At 37.4% G+C, this 12,367-nt stretch overlaps 1 protein-coding gene and 1 pseudogene across 1 annotated transcript in view; both read left to right on the top strand.

The window, feature by feature from the left end:
- Window positions 1–12,367, top strand: part of KCNH5 (potassium voltage-gated channel subfamily H member 5) — a 346,402-nt gene that overhangs the window by 42,639 nt on the left and 291,396 nt on the right. The gene's annotated exons all lie outside the window — the stretch shown is intronic.
- LOC112482464 lies at window positions 1,124–1,242 on the top strand (annotated as a pseudogene).

Here is a 12,367-nt window from a genome sequence, read left to right as displayed (position 1 = left end):
GCTTTAACAGCCTCAAAGTTAGTTGAAATGTCTTCCAAACTCTAAGAATACATTAACGGCCAGCCCTAGTTTTTTCTTTCTGGTCCTTGTAAATGTTTAGTGGTAGGTTGAATGAGGACTCTTAGTTACATTTTAAACAGAAATGGTGGTGCTGATGGCTGAGCTTTACTATATTCTTATTTGACAATCTTTTCCAGTTGTCTCAAGTTGATCACTTATTAATTAGGCTTCTTTTTTTGGCTGCATGTAGCATAAAATCCAAGTGAGAGTGGCTTAATCTAGTTATGATTTTTTGTTTTGTTTTCCTCATGTAATGTGGTGTTGGAGGTAGACAGTGTAGGGGTGGCAGGATGGTCTGCGATGTCATCAGGACCCCATCTTTCTGCTCCAATATCTCAAGCATAGATTTTTCAGCCTTAAGGTCTCAGGACCTTGACACAAAATTCCAGACAGAAGAAAAAGACCAAGGGAGAAATGTTATGTGCCAGCTGAATGAATCCTTTAGGTGAGCTTTCTTGGAAGTCCTACCAAGTGGCTTCTACTTCTCATTGGCTTAAACTGTCACATGGCTATTCCTAGCTGCAAAAGAGGCTGGAAAGTACAATTTCTTAATTGGGTACATGGCTGCTCCAAAAAACAGTGTTCTTTTAGTAGGAAGGAAGGGGAGAATGGATATTGGGTAGGCAGTTGGCAGTCTCATCTATAAGGAGAATAGATATTGATTGGATCTGTAACCAGATGTCTTATCTATAGAACTCTCAATGCAAAAGCCCTTTTTGACAAACTCATTGCCTTATATCCCAGTAGTTTTTGGTTGCTATAAATATTCTGTGTAATTTTTTTTTTTGTTGGCCTTGTTTCTTTCTATATCGCCCAGTTCTCTGAAGTTTCTAAAGCTCACATATGCTTATATATTGAAGGATACTAGTGGATTGCATGTTAGTATTTTGCATATTTAGGCCATGACTGGACCAGTGATATGCTGGTTGGAGTCTGCTTTGTCCCCTGAGAGTTGATTGTTGAATTTTCAGGAATTTTACAACCCAGCTGTTAAAGCCATAATTAAAAAGTAAGTTATATAAACTTACAATGAAATGAATTATATTAAAAATATAGGAAAAAAGTCTACAGCCATGCTACCCTGAACAAGCCCGATCCTGTCTGACCTTGGAAGCTAAGCAGGGTCGGGCCTCATTAGTACTTGGATAGGAGACCACCTAGGAAGACCAGGTGCTGTAGGCATTAAAAAAAAAAAAAAAAAACGGATTATAAGCTGACAAATCCTTGCAATCTGTGAGGTCAACCAAGGGTTGCTTTGCCTAAAAAATAAAATAAAAAAAATATATAGGAAAAAATACCAGAAATTTATCACTTCTCAATTATTTTACTCTGTAATTATTATCTATGCTCTTGAAGTTATTTATGTTTATTTTATATGTATAGTAAAAATTAGATAATAATGTGGTACTGTGCATTTCTTCTCAATTCTGTAATCAAGGACATCATGTTGGTAGCAGCAAGGGGCCATGGTGGGAGTATTCACACCATGGAAATCAGCAAACACTACAAAATAAGGCTTGAGTTATTGTTTTGTTGATTGCCTAGCCAGACCTAAAAAAGTGATGGAGAAAATGGTAGTAATTCAGATTAAACTTCGGTGTGTGGTGCCTTTAGTTGTTTCAATGTGAGTAGCACAAAAAAAAATTGAGAAAATATTCTTCCAGTGTTAGGAAATTATTAGCAAAGAAGTTGTTCACATAAATGACACACTAGTGAAATTTCAACATAAATCTTAATTATTTCATATTTGTCTTGCTCTAACAGTAACCAAAACATCAACGAAAATACAAGTCAGAACTACACCCAGAGAGCTAGTTGTTAAATAATTATCAGCACACCGTGGCTGTAAGCTAAAGGGGAAGAAAGTCATATTCTTGAATTGGTTTAGAGTTGGTTTATGTTGGAAAAACAGTCAAAGAACCTGCTTTGCTTATGGTGCAAGATCCAACACATCATCACTAGACTCGGACTCTAGCTTCTGCTTGCCTCTTATGCCCAAATTGAAGCTGCCTTGCACCAGGTTCATTAACTCACTTTTAAAATATTCTTTACTTTGTGTGTAGTTTTCTTAAATGAAGTTATCTTTATTTAATACTTTAAATAACATATGGTTGATAGATTATATTTGACCTCCCGTGCAGTGTGCTACAGGATTTTTGGATGACCACTGGTGCTCATACACTCAAGTATCTCCCAACTCCTCTTCCCTTCCACTATTTACTGGGAGGTTAGAAATTGTAGAACTTCTCCTCAGCTAAATTTTCAGACATGCTAAAGTAGGGATCCCCAACCCCTGGGCCATGGACTGGTACCGGTCTGTGGCCTGTTAGGAACCAGGCTGCACAGCAGGAGGTGGGCAGCAGGCAAGTGAGTGAAGCTTCATCTGTATCTGCAGCCACTCCCCATGCTAGCATCACCACCTCAGCTCCACCTCAGATCATCAGGCATTAGATTCTCATAGGAGCACCGAATCGTGGTGCCAAAAAGATTGGGGGCCACTGCCTTGAAGGACAAATATGCAGGTTTGCATTACACCTTCCATATTAAGCTGTATCCTTATTACAGTATACCTGAGTGCTCCAGCTTCTCAGGAAAACATATTCAAAATAAGTTAAAGTTTGTTGTTAGCTATTCTGAAGCTGAGAGAGGCAGCGAGAATCTTTAGGACACTGAGTAGAGAACACTGGGCATGGTCTACCAGCTCAGTAAAATAATTTTACTGAATCACTTTTTCTTGCCAGCTCACGACATTCTTGGCTACTAAAGTGGAGCTGTTTTCAAATAAATAGAGAAAAGTTTCATTAATTTAGATGCCACTAGTGTGTAATTTGAACAGAAGCTGGCTTGAAACTTACCTGTATGCTGTTCGTGAAGAACAACAACTACTAAATGAATAGTCAAACAAGAAGAGGGGAGTAAGGGTACAAAGATTTTCAAGTATTTTAGCAGAACACTTGTACGTATTCTATATTATAACATAACTTGTAGGCTGGAGTGGAAGTGAGAGCCAGATCACGATGGGGCTTTCAGGGCCCCCTGAGGAGATGAACTTTATCCTGCAGCTGTGGAAAAAATGTTAAGAAAGAAAATAACTTTGGATGTTTGTTTTAGAAATATTATCGTGGTTGTAGGAAGAAGGATGGACAATGCGGGGAAGATGTACAACTAAAGGATTTACTACAAAACAAAACTAGGCAAGAAATGGTGAGGGTTGTGTGCAGGGAGAAGGGTGGAAAGGAGTTGGTTTGGGAGAGATTTAGGTGTTGAAAGTGACAATATTGGCAGCTCTTTGGTGTGTGGGTGAAGAGAGGGCTGGCTGAACAATGATCAGGCTGCTTTCCGGCGTGGATTCTTCATGTATGGGGAGATATTTTTCTGGTGTTGGGAACACCTGGGAAAGAATGAGTATGGCTGGGAGTGAGATGACACTAGGCATTGGAAGTAATTTTTAAAGGTGTGGATTTGGAGATGTTCATAGGATATTTAGTTGGAGATAACCAGTGAATGATTGCAAGTTTAAATTTGAAGCTCAGAAAGAAGTGCTGAGGATAGAAATTTCTGTTTATTAGCAAAAGATTGGTAGGCAAAAGAAAGAAAACATTTGAGGCAAAAAAATATGGAAAGAAGGGACTGGTAGATTAACATTTAAGGAGCATGTAGGAGAGGAGGCCACAGATGGAGAAAGGGTATTAGAGAGAGGAGGAAAACCAAGAGTCATAGCATAGGGCAACTGCTACCTTTTCTTGACCCTTGAATATGCCCCTCTGATCAGGTGTTACCTTCACCTGGAAGCCCAATGCCAGCCATCCTAAAAACTGGGGCTCAAGCAAACCATTATTAGTATCTTGAATCTGGTCTATCGTTTTGCCCTGGGACTTGGGTTCTTGAAGATGTGCTCTTTTACCAGGACATTTGGTCAATTTATACTTAAAAAAATTATATAATTGCTCCGAGACTCTATTGCTCATGTGAAAAATATCAGACAAACCAGATCAACAATTTTTAAATTCTTTTTTTTTTTAGCCATAAAATCTTTTTCTCAAGTAAAATATTTTGTGCAGCTTCCATATATTAAACAGAAAAAAGTATAGCTACATTGGTCGTAGTTGGGTCACCTGTGCTCTTACATGCTACTTACCTCAACAAACTTTTTAGAATTATGCTTAAATCTTTGATTAAAGTCCCAAGTCCTGATAACTCACTTAAATAGAAGAAATGTATTTTGCCAACAATATTTCTTAGCTTTGATGGCAATGATGATTATAATGATGATGATGATGATGATGATATTCTTTTATGGCAGACACTGTTGGTTGCCTATCTAACAGCCTTTTTCTTGTCATTTTTTGTTTCCCCTTATTCCTCAACTTTTTATTGTTGGCAGAGCTCTGATTTTATTATTTTTCTTTTACTGCTTAAGAAAGTGAACTTCTTCCCAACTCCAAGGGATAAATGATCATTGGTCTAATTGTGGTGGTCTTATTTTCTTCTCTAGTCATTTGGTTAGGAATGGGTAGGACATGTAACTCAATCTTGGACTTCAGAACTGAGGATAATTTTGCTGAAGAGCTTCTGGGAAAGGGTTTTCTTGTTAATAAAAAGATCCGAATGGAGGAAACAGTTCTGTTGTTAGCTAGATGTTGTCATTGCCTGTGATATCTGAAATGCTCCAGTCATCTTGTGACCATAAGGGTTAGTCCTGCTCATGCATGCTGAGCATGTACAGCAGAGAGAAGGAAGGAACCCAGAGGCTTGAAGATGTTATTCTGAAGCTGAAATAATTGACCCAAAGCTGCCCTATCCTTGGTCTTCTAGTTTTGTGATATAATAAAATTCTCTTTGTTTAGACCTCCATTACTTGCAGTTAAAAGGATCATAATGGATTCCTTGCTCTTCTGGCATAAAGGTGATGATCTTCAAACTCCATTTATTCTTTTATACATTCAACAAATATTAATTGAACATGTATGTGCCAAGCATTATCTAGGTGCTGAGGATACAGTAGAGAAGAGCTGACATCATGGAATATTGTAAAAACAGAGAACTTAGTGTGGGTGGAATATAGTGAGTAAAGGGGAAGAATATTGTGGAGTGCAATCGGGATGAGGAGAATTCTAAGAAGGAAGAGAACGTGCAAAAGCACAGAAGCATAAGATAGTGTTGGTTTGGGGAACTAAAAGTTAAAAAAAGGAAACCAACATTAATTGAGTGTAATTAATCACTAAGATAAACACTTAGAGCATAGAAAAGATAATTTGCTTAATGTTACACAATTCATTCTTTAAAAATATGGTACATTGCTATTTAATCAATGTGGTTTAGATATGTATGGGTTGAGCATGTAGTTTGGGGTGGATGGAAGATTTTAATGCTTAGAAATAAGGCTGATTCAGGGGCAAGTTTATGCTCAATCATATATGTTACAGAAGATGTTTAAATTTTGTGCTGTAACTCAGTTTGCTTGAATCCATATTAGAGGAAGCTTGGTGACGACGAGAAAAATACATTAGTTCAAATTCAACAAATAATTATTCAGAACCTATTATGTAAGCTCTGGGTGATAAAAAATGAGGTCAGACTTGGCTCTGACCTTTGAGATGATCATAGGGTAGCAAAAATGAGACATGCAAACTAATAATTACAGCATGAGGTGGGATGTGAAGCCAGAGGACTTTAAAGTCAGGAAATGTGGGAAATGAAGACGTTCCACGGAAGGTGAGCAAAGAATGAAAGGCATAGACAAAGCTTTTGTGACTGTGTGAGTGAGTTTGTTGTCTGTACAGGAGAAGAGGAAAGGCCTGAGATTGTCCTGCAACATGTGGTGGCATCAGAAAGGGATGAGACCGAATTTATGAACAAATGAAAGTTACTCTGGGAATCCAACAAATAAAGATCCAGATTTAAAACAGAAATTAGAGTAGGGTTAACCATGTTACCAAATTACATTTGGCTTTATGGAAGAATTCACCGTAGAATAAATAAGCAGTGTTCTCTCCAAAGACGAGAGAGATTTTTTTGTTTTTGAATATTTTCTTTATACAACTTTACAGCTCTCACACAGAGCGAGGTCCTCGGTCAAGTCCACACACATGCCACTAGCAGTTTCACTTCTTTGGTGCACATGACTGTTCTGCTACATGTCGTTTCCTGTAACTGCATGAACCCAAAGGCAAGCAGGGGCACACACAAAAGAGAATAAAAATGTAGGTAATGAAAAGGGATTAATAGCCTGAGCAGGTAGTTGGGCGGCTGCTCTGGGGGAGGCTGATCACTTTATAGGATGATGATGTGGTAATGTTGGTTGTAATCTGCCCAGGGGAAACAAACCGCTTTTATCTGTACTGCTGTTGTTTGGCAAACCATTAGACTGATTTTTGTGTTTGTTTGTTTATTAATTCTCCATTGAATCTGGATAGTACTATAAACATTAAGCAGCAAGCTTAAAATTAGAAAAAATTTTAAATTTACCCTGAAATCATGGTACTACATTGTAAAGAAGATAAGCAAAATGGAGTTGGTTAAACAAGCCATTTTTGCTAGAAAAAAATTGGGAGATACATAAGGTAAAACAAAAAGATTATATTTTGATAGTTTAAGATTCAGAATAAATGGGAAAAAAGTCTAAAGATTTTAATATTCATTTAATAACTAGTTCAGTGTTTTTAAAAAATGCAGAATTAAGACTTGCATTCTGAAGTGGTGTGTTTTTTTTGGGAACGCAGGCTTTCTTTCTTAACTGGCCCTCGATCACCATGAGCTTCATAGATTGGAGGTATACTGTATCATGTGTACATCTGGGTATGTTTAAAGCTTTTGCTAATAAATTGGATTTTTTTCACACAAATCTTACAGGAGGATTTGTGGAATCCTTTCCAGATATGATATTCCATTATTGTAAAAGCTTTACTCCTCTTATCTTTGTGGGCAGAGGGTCAGAACGGACTGCACATGAGGATTAAAATTATCCTGCCTAGGAGCGGAATAAACCGGGTGGATTACACAAAACATTTTAACAAATGTTGGAGGTCCTGGCTTGCCTTTATCTTTTACCTCAGAGATTTCAGAAAATGTTCCAAGAACATCATTTGGAGGAAAGCAGAAATCAGATATAAAATTCCAGCAGCCATGAAAGCTGAACTTACACAGAACATCGATCTTAGTTTCAGGAATCACTTAACTTAAAAAAAAAAAAATAGTAGAAATACTGTTTAGCTCTTCCTGCATTGGTGAAAAGGGTACCCCAAGGATCTGCCCTGTACTCTGCTCTCCCCACCTTCTCTCAGAGGAACTCACTCCCCTTCTTTGGCTTCCTTTGTAACCTACAAGGTCTGGGCAGTTTCCAGCCACACTTCTGAGCTGGCCTCACATTTTAGGTCCAGCCTACTACCTGTGGTACTCTAATAGGAAGTTCTGGAACTGCCTTTCAGCCCTTGTGGCTAAAACATAGACCAGTCCCTTTGTTACTAAATTGTTATTGCTAAAGATTTTGTGGGAAAGTATTAGCTCAGTATATTAATAGCGTGGTCTGGGATTAAGAAAATACTTTTCCTCTAAAACCTAATACCTGTATTGGCTTCTGGAGAATTACCAAGAGCAACTTTTGCCACCTTCATTCAAAGGGCAGCTGTTTTCTGTGCAATATAAGTAAGTAAGGTGCTAGTAAGAGACAGTTTTAAAAAAATAAAACCCCAATTACAGTGAGCAGCAATCTGACTTTTAAAGCAGATAGAATATTTTCCATAGGTGGGAGAAATAAACCTCTGTCTCGAAGCTAATGAGAGAAAGGGGAAGAAAAGAGAAGGAAATAGGTCTTCACCCTCTTGTGGACACATACATCAGGGAACCTCAAGAAGCTGGTTCATTACTGAGCAAAGCACATTAACGAATCGTAGAAAAGCAGTGATGTGCCCAGGCCAAGCCACAGGGAGCAGAGAACTAAAGTGTTCTGCAAGTTAAAGAGGGGCGTTGAGTGGAGAAAGCGTCTTTGCAATCTCAAAGTGCGTCTGGGTTACACAGGCTGTAGATGATTGCTTGTTAGGCATTTCAAAGGGAATTCTAGTAATGGTAGTGAAGGTCATATTTAGAGAATAACCTCTGAAGCCACCCTGACCTGGGCTTGAATATTGAATCTGAAAATATATAAAATCCATATAACTATGCATCAATTTTAAGACTTAAAACAAAACAAAAAATAAACATTTGATCCTTCGCCTATGCATTAGGGGCAGGATACTTGTCCCAGGTTTTTACACTGAATCATATAATATTTGTCAAATAAGTGGCAGTGAGTCTGATATGTGATAGGTATGCAATATATGGTTCCTTATACTAATGTTAGCAGATTGGGTTTCTATAATGAAAGCTTCAAGATGCGCTAGAACTAGGGCAGGAAGAATCATGGGAGGTGGTTCACCTGTTTCTCTTCTCCCCTCTTTCTTCCTTTTTTTTTTTTGGTCTTCATTATCATCTGTACTTCCTGCTCTGAATTGGCACTGAGACGAAGTTAGGTATTAAGTTGGGAGGTAGTTTCAGGTGGGTAAAGAATTACTAGCAGAGAGAAAAGAGGGAAGGAAATGCAAAGATGGGTGCTTAGCAGCAAAGAGGAGTTTCCTTGGTTTTCTGGTCCAGGCAGCACTTCCTGTGCTCATTTGGCTGACAGAGAGAGATGCTCCCCTCTACCTGACCCCATCCCAATAATCCTACCCTGTAGGGCACCTCCCTAGTCTCTGGCACTTGTGCTTTTCTAACAAGTGCTTCCCACAGTTGTCATTACCAGGCTTTAGGGTTGGATGGAGGTGTGAGGAGGGACTAGCCCATTCTGTGGTTATGGGTCCCCATGGCAGCTGGCTGATCTCAGGTTGGTCCTACTCATTTAGTACACAGAGCAAGTCAGGAGGGAGATGGCTTCCCACAGCCTGTTTTCTGTCCATGGTGCCTATCCCTCTTCTACTCTTGGTGGCCATTTCCCACCACCTCTGGATCCTGAATTTTATCTTCACAGAGGTTTCTTGTGGTTTTTGGTCTTCTGAGTATGTTAATTTCTTCCTGGTGTCTGGGTATATCCAAGGCTCAGTTCAAAGATGAGAAAGCCAACACTGTGTGTGTGTGTCATCTTTTCCCTTAACAACCTTTGGAAATGTTTTTTCTTTGCATCTCTGATTCTGCTCAGATGTTACTCAGCCTGTTAGAAAATTTAACTTTGTAATAGGTCTTTTTAATCTGAATGCATCTACTCAGTGTTGTGGAACCTTCGTTACATCGATTAGGTAGGAAGGGAGGGTGACTTTGATTTCAGATAAGGAGAAACTCCATTAGGTGCTCATTGTGTGTTTTAGAGAGATGTTTTACAGCTTGTTAAATGAATAATTTAAAAAATACTTGCAAATTTTCCCATATGTAATTTGAGAAAATAGCAAAGTGTCAAGATCATCACTAAACTCTGTAGGATGGGCATTATCAAATTGCCCATATCTCTTCAGAGGTAAAGATATTATGTCTTTTTTATTTTAAGATTATCATAAAGTATTTTAGATTCAAGAAAGAATAAGACCTAGTAAGAGCCTTCCTCACAATGTGCAAATAAGCTGTTTCTAGTGGTGGCAGAGGTGAAGAATGTTGGCAATTTGGCTGATTTTGTTTCCTTTTTTGAAGGGAGAATTTGATCACCTGAAGGCACTGCGTGAAGGAACACATTGTAACTGCAAATCATGTCTTTATGAGAAACAATGAAAAACCTATTTCAGTTGGCTTACTTGCTACATCAGCTTCTCTGCTATGAAACTTCCAAATGTAATTATTGGCTCAAGCAAAGATGATGAATTAGAAAAAAAGGCCAACAACCAAGACAGACACACTTCCCAGTGTTTCCTTGGTTATGTGTAATCCACACTGCTTCCACAAAATAATCTTTTGAGTTTTCTAAAGTAAATTAAATATCACTAGAGAATATTTTCCCTTAATTAGTAGTAATAATTATTCTGCGCTGGCCTTTCATGGCCACTGTTCTCCCAAGAACTGATGATCTCTGTACTTCTGTTATACTTCTGTGTTTCTATTTGTGATTTTAATTTTTGTGAGATCTCTACAAGAGATTTTATATGGCAAATATATACCATTCAAATGAATTTGCAAGACTAGAGAACACAACATTAAATGTTAGCTGGGCCATTTAACCAGCTGTGTTGTCTTGGTCAGGTTAATTAACATCTTGTACTTCCCTTTCTGCATCTGTGAAATGGGAATGATAACAATATATAGAGTTTATAGGTTTAAAAGAGATTATGAATATGAAAGTAGTTTTTAAAGCATGATATAAAATACAGATGTTATTTTTAAAAATTATAATAATGTAAAAATTACTGTTATTTGAGAAATGTGTTCCTATCATTATTGAATACTCTGATTTTTAGAGCATTTCTACCTGGAGTCAATGAAATGTTTATTATAAAGCACACAGTGTTATAAGTCCTTGTTTCTAGTTGGAGCTGCCACAGTTAGCTTCCTTTTTATATCTCAGGGGTATATCCCACCACTGAGGGGTCTGAGGGAAGAGAAACCTTGAAACTACCCCACACCGCACACACCCTATGACCCACCATCAGTATGTCAATCCTTTTGTGTGTATAGATTTGTGAAAACATCTTTCTTCATAAGTGACCTTCATGCCAACAATTTTTTTAGTTTTATGAAATCGATCCAATTTATTTGACTTGATCTATCATCAAGACTCCAGCTTGGGCTAAAGATGTCATGTTCCTTGATAGTTTTGCAAACTGTCATTTTACCACATCCATGGGTTTCACATTCAAGGTATTGTGTGTTTCAAGTGGTACCTACTAGAACACTTGCCTTTATCTGTGATTACTGTATTAAAGAAGCACCCTATAGACTCAAGTCAGTCATCTGCCTAGAAGGAAATTAGTTCACTCCTTGAATTTCTTTGCAGGACAAATGGCCTTTAAAAGATGCCTATACCATATACCACATTAACAAATTGAAAGATAAAAATATGATTATATCAATAGATGCAGAATAAGTGTTTGACAAAATCCAGCATCCATTTATGATAAACACTCTCAGCACAATGAGAATAAAGGGAACATACCTCAACATAATAAATGCCATATATGACAAACCTACAGTTAATATCATACTCAGTGGGGAAAGGCTAAAAGCATTTTCCTTAAATCAGGAACAAGACAAGGGTGTCCACTTTCATCACTCCTGTTCAACACTGTATTGGAAGTCTTAGCGACCGCAGACAAGAAAGAAATAAAAGGTATCCAAATTTGAAAGGAAGAAGTAAAACTCTCATTATTTGCAGCTGACATGATACTGTATATAGAGAACTCGAAAGATTCCACCAAAAAACTGTTAGAACTGATCAATGAATTAAGTAAAGTAGCAGGATACAAAATTAATATTCAGAAGTCATTGTCATTTTTATACATCAATGACGAACTTTCAGAAAGAGAAATTAAGGAAACAATCCCATTTACAATTGCATCAAAACCAGTAAAATACTTGAGAATCAAATTAACCAAGGAGGTAAAAGACCTGTTCTCAGAAAATTATAAGTCACTAAAAAAAGAAATTGAAGAAGATATAAATGAAAGCATATACTGTGTGCTCATGGGTAGGAAGAATCAACATTATTAAAATGACCATATTACCCAAAGCAATCTATAGATTCAGTGCAGTCGCTATCAAAATACCAATGTCATTTTTCAGAGAGCTAGAACAAATAATCCTAAAATTTATCTGGAACCATAAAAGATCCCGAATAGCCACAGCAATCTGAGAAAGAAGAACAAAGTTGGAGGTATCCCACTACCTGATATCAAAATATATGATAAGGGTACTGTAATGAAAACAGCATGGTACTGGCATGAAAACAGATACATTGATCAACAGAACAGAATAGATACACTGATCAATGGAACAGAAATAAATCCACATCCACACGCTCACATAATATGTGACATAGGCAAGCACATACAATGGAGTAAAGACAGTCTTTTAAATGGTGTTGGGAAAATTGGACAGATATATGTAAAAAAAAAAAAAGAAAAACTGGATCACCTTCTTACATGGTATACAAGAATAGACTAAAAATGGATTAAAGACTTAAATGTAAGACCTCAAACTATAAAACTTCTAGAAGAAAACATAGGATTCTCTGATACTGCTACTAGTAATTTCTTTTTGGACATATATCCTCAGGCAAGGGAAACAAAAGAAAAAATAAATAAATGGGACAACAAGTGTTGGCGAGGATGTGGAGAGAAGGAAACTCTCATACACTGTT

This window comes from Pteropus alecto, unplaced genomic scaffold, assembly GCF_000325575.1.
Source record: "Pteropus alecto unplaced genomic scaffold, ASM32557v1 scaffold276, whole genome shotgun sequence".
In the NCBI taxonomy this organism is placed as follows: Eukaryota; Metazoa; Chordata; class Mammalia; order Chiroptera; family Pteropodidae; genus Pteropus; species Pteropus alecto.
This window is presented reverse-complemented; position numbering and strand designations above follow the sequence as displayed.